Here is a 7,694-nt window from a genome sequence, read left to right as displayed (position 1 = left end):
CCTCTCCCTTAATAATGGATTTGCGTTCCACTCTACTGTTGCGATCAAGTGGGAGCTTCTTAAACTCTGGGCATTTTTTGACAGTCATTTCTTTCGGAGTGGGAAGTGCAAGGCACTCGAGTAGATGTTCTTCAAATTACGTAATTCTTCCAGTTCAAGATGTTCAAGTCTTGCAAAAGGGTTTAGGTTTTGCACCATCTCCACTGGAACCTCACCTAATTTTTCACTGTTGATTATCTCTTTCATATTAGGGCAGAAATATATCCGCATCTTCTTGAGATTTGGGGCAAGAATAAGCCATGTCACGTGCTTCATTTCAGGACAAGAACGAATATCAACAATGTGCAAATTATAAAAACCTTGTGTTATTCCCATTTTTTTTCACTTCATCCATATACTCAATCTCGAACTGCCCCAAGTCCTCAAACTTGCAACAGATAAAGCACTGGGCGACCTCGAATTGTAGAAGTCACGAAGGAATAGAGATTGAGTACTGGTCTGTAATCTAGGGGAGCTTAACAATCTTTGGAGAGCACGTAAACTTCCAATGGTGACGCCCAACAAATGTAAATGATCCAAACCAAGCAATTCCTCTACCAAAAGCTCACTACCTCCAAACAGAATGCTCCGCTCTTCTTGTTCAATGGCACCGCATAAAAACATTCTCAATACTTGTAGCTTCTTTAAATTGGAAATAATCTGTAGTGGAATCGTATGCAGGCGGATTGTATTATCCAAGTTCAAACATTTAAGATCAAACAAGCACTTAATCGATTCTGTCAATTTTTCCAATCTGGTGTTTGATAGATCAAGATTTTGCAATGAAACCAAGTTGGAAATCGCATGAGGTAATTTCCATAGTCTATGGTTATATGAGAGGCTTAAAACTCTAAGAGAGTTGAAGATTGAAAATGGTGTTTGGTTACTTAGAAAGCAAAGGAAAATAAAAAGGATTACGAAATAGATCTGAGAAAACTTCTGATTTTTATTAATCAAATACACACATAATGTGTGTTGAATTATTTCTTATATACAAGTGCTTAAGCTCAACTTGATAACTGAATATAACAACCTTTAACTAATCAGTCACGTGTATACATATTTCATAATCACCAGGCATGACATGGCATGCCACATCATCAACGCGTAACTGATTAACCTTGCTGCTATCATCCTCTGTTCTGCTGACTACTATACTAGTGTGAGCTTCCTTTATATCCCCCTTCAAGCTCAATGGTCTGTTAATAACATTGAGCTTGGAGCGGAAGTAACTGAACTTAGGAAATGACAGAGGTTTTGTAAACACATCAGCAACTTGTTCCTCTGTGGGAATATATCTGATTTCCAGCTCCTTCTTTAGCACCTTGTCTCTGATGTAGTGAACATCTAGTTCAATGTGCTTTGATCTAGAATTAAAAACAGGATTCCTAGCTAAGTCACCAGCACTCTGGTTGTCACACCAAAGAACTGGAGGAGGTAACTTCATAATCTTAAGCTCAGAAAATAAGGATTGCAGCCATGATAATTATGAGCTTGCTGAGGATAGAGCTCTGTATTCACTCTCTGTGCTGGATTTAGCAACAATAGGTTGCTTCTTAGATGACCAAGAGATTAGATTGTTACCAAGATATATGCAATAAGCTCCAATGGACTTGCGATCATCAACATCACATGCCCAATCAGCATCTGAATAACCAGTCAATCCAGTAGTTTCAAGTATTCCCTCCTTTTGAATGTGAAGGCCATAGGTGATTATTGCTTGAAGATATTTAAGAACTTTCTTGCAGGCCAACCAGTGTTGAAGTGTGGGAGCACTGAGATATTGGCTGAGCTTATGAACTGAGTAGGCAATATCAGGTCTGGTAAGAATTAGATATTGAAGACCACCAACAAGACTTCTGTACAATGTGGGATCCTCAAACTCTTGCCCTAAAGAACCTTGTATAACTCTTTCCAGCTTGAAACCAATACTAAAAGGTGTATCAGAACCTTTGCAATTCTGCATTGAAGCTCTACTCAACAAATCTTTGATATACTTTGTTTGAGAAAGATGCATTCCCTGAGCAGTGTAACACACTTCCACTCCAAGAAAATAAGCAACCAGCCCCAAATCCTTAAGAGCAAACACTGTGCTGAGTTTAGTTATGAATACCTCCAGTAGATCAGAATCAGGGCCAGTAATTAGAATGTCATCTACATAGATGAGAACAATGATTAATCCTCTTGTATCATGCTTGATGAAGAGAGAAGTGTCAGCTTTAGAATTGATAAACTGCCAGTCAGTTAGACAGCCTTTGAGCTTTTCATACCAAGCTCTTGGAGCTTGTTTTAGCCCATACAAAGCTTTGTTGAGTTTGCAAATGTAGCCTTCCTTAGATTCAAAACCCTCAGGTTGTGTCATATACACATCTTCAGAAAGTTCTCCATTAAGAAAGGCATTATTCACATCAATTTGCCTTACTTTCCACTCTTTCATAACAGCTAAGCTTAGGATAACTCTTACTGTTGAAGATTTGATTACAGGACTGAAGGTTTCTGAATAGTTAATGCCTGCAGTTTGGTGAAACCCCTTTGCAACTAGTCTTGCTTTGTACTTGGAGATTGAACCATCAGTGTTGTATTTAGTTCGAAAAACCCATTTGCATCCAACTGGTTTATAAGAGGAAGATATAGGTACTAGGCTCCAGGTATTGTTCTTCATGAGAGCATCATACTCTGCCTGCATAGCTTCCTTCCACTTAGAATCAGATAATGCCTCATAGGTGGTGGATGGTTCCAGGCTATTATGGTTGGCAATGAAGGCCTTTGGCTTGAAGATTCCAGCCTTAGCTCTAGTGATCATTTTGTGTGTAGAAATTAGTGGTTTGACTTGTGTTGGTATTGGTGATTGGTGTGTTTCAACTGGTGAAGAAGATGGATTTTGCTGATTTGGTATTGATGTGGCATTATTGGGCTGTATGGAAGTGTTTAGATCAGAAGCTGATTGTGTGAGTGATGAGCAATGAAGTGAGTCAGTATGAAGGTTATTTGATGGTGAGGAAACATTTGGTGTGTTGTGAGACGAACATAGAGGAGAATAATGGTCATTATCAGCTGCATTAGCTTCAAGAGTGTCTTGATTGCTATTGGAAACTGGAACTGTATAGCACTTGAGAAGATTATACTGGAAATCTGAGGAATGATTTCCAGATGAAGAAATATGAAAAAGAGATGAATATGGAAAGGAAGATTCATCAAATAAAACATGACTCGCTATATAAGTTTTACCAGAGGGATGTAAACATTTATAGCCTTTATGTAAAGGGCTATAACCCAGAAAGACACATTTGGATGTATGAAACTGAAACTTGTGTTTATTGTACTCTCTAAGGAAAGGGAAACATGAGCAACCAAAAACTCTTAGAAACTTGTAATCTAGTGAAAGTTGAAATAAAGATTCATAGGGAGATTTCATGCTCAATACAGGAGTGGGTAGTCTGTTTATAATATAGGTTGTTGTATGAAAAGAATCCCACCAAAATTTAAGAGGCATGGTAGCTTGTGCAAGGAGGGTTAACCCAAGTTCAGTGATGTGTCTGTGTTTTCTTTCTACTAATCCATTTTGATTGTGAGTATAGGGACATGAGTGTCTGAATTGGATTCCCTCAGCAAGAAGATAGTTAACAAAGGATCTGAACTCTCCCCCCCAATCAGATTGAAGACATTTAATGGATCTGTTGAGTTGTTTTTCAATTTGGGTTTTGAAGATTTTAAAGACAGGGAAAGTTTCATCTTTTGTTTTTAATGGAAATATCCAAGTGAATCTGGTGCATTCATCAACAAAACTTACATAATATCTATATCCTTGAGGAGAGATCACAGGAGATGGCCCCCCATAGATTAGTGTGTAGTATTTCTAAAGGAAATTTTGTTTTTGTTTCAATGACAGGAAAGTGTAATCTGTGCATCTTTCCCATCTTACAAGCATCACAAGAGTCAAAGGTTTTGTTTCCATTGATAGTTTGAACAAATGAACATGTTTTGATTACATGATTTAAAACATGAGAAGATGGATGACCTAACCTTTGATGTAATACAGAAGTACTTAACAAACACTCAGAATTTATACAAGGAACTGCTGAAGTGTGTAAGCAGTTGGTTTTATTTTTGAATTCAGAACTAACACTTGAAAACATTGAAAGAGGAGTTAAAGTCTCGGTTGACTCTACATTAGCAATGTAACTCTGACCAGATGATGTCATAAGAGTTTTATTAGAAGAAACCAATAGCAATCTGTAGAGACTCTTTTCAGCCTTGCCCTGCAATATTACCACATTCTTCATCTTGTCCTTCACAAAACAAAATTTGTCAGTGAATTCAACCACTATATTATTATCTTTGGTAAGTCTGGATATGCTAATGAGGTTTTTGGTAATTTGTGGTACTAGGAGCATGTCATTGAGCTTAAGTGTTGATAAGGCATCATCTCTATTTTTATGCATTTTCAAGACTACACTGCCTAAGTGAGTTATGCTTAAACCAGCACCATTACCAACAATGAGTTTAGAAGTACCTGTAAAGCTTTCAGAAACATGCATATTATTCATGTCATTTGTCAGATGATGTGTAGCTCCACTGTCCAGGTACCAGTTTGCATCAGATGGTCCCTCTATGTTGGCTAAGTATGCAGCTTTTGGATTTCTATTTGGTGGTGGTCTGTATGCTCCAGAATTCATGAACTCTGTAAGTTTCCAGCAGATGTTTGCAGTATGTCCAGTCTTGAGGCATATTTGACAGGTTGGTTTAGAACCATTCCACTGAGGCTTGCTCTGCCCAGATGGTCTGCCATTATATCCTCCATTACCAGCATTTGGATTCCAATTGCCTCCTCCACCTCTCTGATTATCACCTTGATAAGCTTTGTACTGAGACTCTCCATTACTAGCAAATCCATATCCAGATCCTCCATAATTGCCTTTGTAATGATTAGTTTCAAAACCTCTATTGTTTCCAGTATTGTATCCATAATCACCAAAGTTTTTACCACCAGACATGTTTCCTTTCTTAAATCCTCTATTTAGAACCAGATTAGCTTCAAAATTCTGTTTCACATTTGTATCAGCAAGCATTTGAGCTTGTTGCTCGATCCTTGCTTCTTGAGTTAAAAGCATGGCATAAGCCTCATTAACATTCATCTTTCCAACACCTACTTGTCCAGTGATATAAGTAGCTACAAAATTGTATTCTGATCCCAAACCAGAGAGTATATGCAGAATTAAATCATCATTATTCAAAGTACTTCTTGCTGCAGCCATGTTATCAGCTATAGATTTCATTTTAATGAAGTAATCATTGATTTTCAAGTCATCTTTCCTAGTTGAGTTCATCATGTATCTCAGATGTAAAAGTCTAGATTTAGATTGGGAGCCAAATTGTGTTTCAATAGCCTTCCACACCTCAACAGAAGTTTCCAGATTAAACACTAAGCTAATAATACCTTCACTCATTGATGAGAGCAGCCATCCAAGAAGTACTTGATCTTGTGACCTCCAAATTACAAACTCTGGATTCTCCACAGATCTGATATCATCACCAATCCTTTGAGCAATGTGAGTTGAGGGTGGAGTTGCTGAATCATCTATGAACTTCTCAAGTCTGTTACCACGGATTGAAGCCAAAACTTGAGATCTCCATATCAGAAAATTGGATTGATCAAGTTTAACAGGAGTGTTGAACGTAAATGAAGAAATTGTTGAGTTAATAGTTGTGTTAAGAACGGGTGCAGAAGATGAAACAAGATTTACTGATGCCATTACTTTGCCGTAGCTCTGATACCAAGTTGAAGATTGAAAATGGTGTTTGGTTACTTAGAAAGCAAAGGAAAATAAAAAGGATTACGAAATAGATCTGAGAAAACTTCTGATTTTTATTAATCAAATACACACATAATGTGTGTTGAATTATTTCTTATATATAAGTGCTTAAGCTCAACTTGATAACTGAATATAACAACCTTTTAACTAATCAGTCACGTGTATACATATTTCATAATCACCAGGCATGACATGGCATGCCACATCATCAACTCGTAACTGATTAACCTTGCTGCTATCATCCTCTGTTCTGCTGACTACTATACTAGTGTGAGCTTCCTTTACAAAGAGAAGGCATGGATTGAAAGAAACCTCTGTCGACTTCATCTAAATTATTGAAATTAAGAAACAAAGTCTGGAGATGAGGACAGTCAGGAGATTCTAATAGTTTCTCAATTTTATTTTGTATCAGCGACATCCTTGTAACCTCTTTCTATACTCCAACACTTGGTGCTGCAGTTAATCCAACGCCTGCGAGAACCAAAAACTTCTCATTCTTATTCTCAAATGTAGATGCAATCCACAAAGCCATATCTCGAATCACATCGTGCATTTTAACACGATTGCCCTCTTCTTCTTCCAATAAACATGCATGAAGAAGTGTGCCAACGATGCAGTATCCTTGATATTCATCATATTCATCGTATTCATCTAAAAATCCCTCACATATTCAGAAATCTACCAATTGATCTATGTCTATCCTATAATCTTCCGAAAATAAACTACAATACAAGAGGCAAAATCTACCCACGTCGCTGGGTAAAAAATCATAACTGTAAACGAGAGTATACTCGTTTCTCCTTACCTGTGAATTTAGAGGCCTAACTCCTTAGCACCTCAATCGCATATTCCCATTCTTGATGTGTTTTCCTGCTAGCCATGGCTCGATCGACCAACGGTAATAAGAGCAAGTGGCAGACCACCACACTCTTTGGCCACGGTTTCCGCCAGCTCAGAAATATTAGGATGACTATCAAGAATGTCTCTTCCGACCTTCTCCTCAAATAATTTCCAGGTATCCTCATATCTCAAGCACTCCACCTTGAAGGATTTGTGAGCTTCCATGCTGCCGCAAACTTCAAACTCACGGGTTGTGAAAACTACCCTAGATGCACTTGTTGGCCTTGGAATAGGCAACCCGACTTTAATTAAATCGATTTGCTCCTATATATCATCCAATAACAAAATAAACTTTTTCTTGCTCAGGATATTAAAGATTTCCACTGTTTTCTCTTGAACAGTTTTACTCTCCCATGACTCGTTAAAGAAGCCAATCTTTTTAGCAATACTTTCTTGAATCTTTTCAATCTCCACAACTTTGGACGCCACTGCCCAAATCACAACGTCAAAATAATTTGGTTCATCAAGGAACTTGTTGTTGATGAGAGTCAACAGGGTGGTTTTCCCCACGCTTCCCATACCGTACAGGCCAATAATTCCCGCCTGTTCTTCTGTGAGGCATCTCCACAATTTGTCAAAAATTGATTCCAAGCCCACTATTGTCAGTGCAACTGGTCTTGCATCAACTGGATTTTCCGGTAACCTTTGTGCCACCTCCTGGAAATCTCCTTCAACCCTTAATTTCTGAACTTCAAGCAATGTTTTGTACATCCATTTTTCCGAACTTGTAGCTTGACTTGCAGGACTTGGAACAACACCCCCCAAGACATAGTTTCTTAAGTTCCCAATTTCTTTCCAGCATCAGTTTAGCTACTTCAGATTCCGCATCTTGCACCCTTGAAAACCATGGTTCCACTTGCTCAAGCCGTTTCATTTTTTGTTGTTCGGCAACGATCACTCTGATCCTCACGTCATTCCTTGTCTCAACTAACTTCTGCAACT

At 38.1% G+C, this 7,694-nt stretch overlaps 1 non-coding gene across 1 annotated transcript; it reads right to left on the bottom strand.

Annotated features, from left to right (window-relative positions):
• Positions 1 to 5,139: 5,139 nt before the first annotated feature.
• LOC127901697 (small nucleolar RNA Z247) lies at positions 5,140 to 5,276 on the bottom strand. The gene has a single exon (XR_008053941.1). It is a non-coding gene; the product is annotated as a small nucleolar RNA Z247 (small nucleolar RNA).
• Between the last annotated feature and the right edge of the window lie 2,418 nt (positions 5,277 to 7,694).

The sequence above is a fragment of the Citrus sinensis genome, chromosome 3 (genome assembly GCF_022201045.2).
Source record: "Citrus sinensis cultivar Valencia sweet orange chromosome 3, DVS_A1.0, whole genome shotgun sequence".
Lineage (NCBI taxonomy): Eukaryota > Viridiplantae > Streptophyta > Magnoliopsida > Sapindales > Rutaceae > Citrus > Citrus sinensis.
The sequence above is the reverse complement of the archived record's forward strand: the minus strand, read 5'-3'. Positions and strand labels throughout refer to the sequence as shown.